The sequence below is a fragment of the Erinaceus europaeus genome, chromosome 2, assembly GCF_950295315.1.
Source record: "Erinaceus europaeus chromosome 2, mEriEur2.1, whole genome shotgun sequence".
In the NCBI taxonomy this organism is placed as follows: Eukaryota; Metazoa; Chordata; class Mammalia; order Eulipotyphla; family Erinaceidae; genus Erinaceus; species Erinaceus europaeus.
The window spans coordinates 147,799,101-147,800,713 of record NC_080163.1 but is presented as its reverse complement, the minus strand read 5'-3'; the positions used below and the strand labels follow the sequence as shown (position 1 = coordinate 147,800,713).

General features: G+C 39.2%; 1 pseudogene; it reads left to right on the top strand.

The window, feature by feature from the left end:
- Window positions 1–350: 350 nt before the first annotated feature.
- LOC103118425 (high mobility group protein B1-like) lies at window positions 351–1,313 on the top strand (annotated as a pseudogene).
- The last annotated feature ends 300 nt before the right edge of the window (window positions 1,314–1,613 follow it).

Here is a 1,613-nt window from a genome sequence, read left to right as displayed (position 1 = left end):
GTCCGTATCAGCTTTTGGAATCAGGATGATGTTGGCTTCATAAAAGGTGGAAGGGAGTATTCCTGTTTCTTCAATCTTATGGAATAGCTTAAGAAGTATGGGTATTAACTGTTTCTTGAAAGTTTTGTAGAATTCGTTTGTGAAGCCATCTGGTCCAGGACTTTTGTTGTTGGGGAGATTCTTAATAACGGTTTCAATTTCTTTGTCTGTGATTGGTGCATTTAGATTTTGTAGTTCTTCTTGGTTCTCATTCTGTTTTTATCACATTTAAATTCCATACTATGAGTCTCACATATAGATAAAGCACTGTAATCTTAAAAGGTCCTTATTAGAATGTTACAGAGCGGAGAGAGTGAGGAGGCTGCGTCTGGCTCCAGCTCTCACGGCCATTGCAGTACACTGAGCTCTATAGAGACAGCGCCGGAGCAAGTGCGAGTCAGACGGGCACTGGGCAACTCTGTGCCTCGCGGAGGAAAAGTAATCAAACATGGGCAAAGGAGATCCTAAGAAGCCAAGAGGCAAAATGTCATCATATGCATTCTTTGTGCAAACTTGCTGCGAGGAGCACAAGAAGAAGCACCCGGATGCTTCAGTCAACTTTTCAGAATTTTCCAAGAAGTGCTCAGGGAGATGGAAGACTATGTCTGCTAAAGAGAAAGGAAAATCTGAAGACATGGCAAAGGCTGACAAGGCCCGTTATGAAAGAGAAATGAAAATTTATATCTCCCCTAAAGGGGAAACAAAAAAGAAATTCAAGGACCCCAATGCACCTAAGAGGCCTCCGTCGGCCTTTTTCTTGTTTTGTTCTGAGTATGGCCCCCAAATCAAAGGAGAACATCCTGGCCTATCCATTGGTGATGTTGCAAAGTAACTGGGAGAGATGTGGAAAAACACTGCTGCAGATGACAAGTAGCCTTATGAAAAGAAGGCTGCTAAGCTGAAGGAAAAATACGAAAAGGATATTGCTGCCTACCGAGCTAAAGGCAAGCCTTATGCAGCCAAAAAGGGAGTTGTCAAAGCCGAAAAAAGCAAGAAAAAAAAAAGGAAGAGGAGGAAGATGAAGAAGAGGATGAGGAAGAAGAGAAAGATGAAGAAGATGAAGATGAAGAGGAAGATGATGATGATGAATAAGTTGGTTCTCGCGCAGTTTTTTTTCTTGTCTATAAAGCATTTAACCCCACTGTACACAACTCACTCCTTTTAAAGAAAAAAATTGAAATATAAGGCTGTGTAAGATTTGTTTTTAAACTGTACAGTGTCTTTTTTTGTATAGTTAACACACTACCGAATGTGTCTTTAGATAGCCCTGTCCTGGTGGTATTTTTCAATAGCCACTAACCTTGCCTGGTACAGTAAGGGGGTTGTAAATTGGCATGGAAATTTAAAGCAGGTTCTTATTGGTGCACAGCACAAATTAGTTATATATGGGGATGGTAGTTATTTATTTATTTTTCATCTTCAGTTGTCTATGATGCAGCTTATACAAAATAATTGTTGTTCTGTTAAACTGAAATACCACTCTGTAATTGCAAAAAAAGAAAGTTGCAGCTGTTTTGTTGACATTTTGAATGCTTCTAAGTAAATACAATTTTTTTTATTAAAAAAAAGTCCTT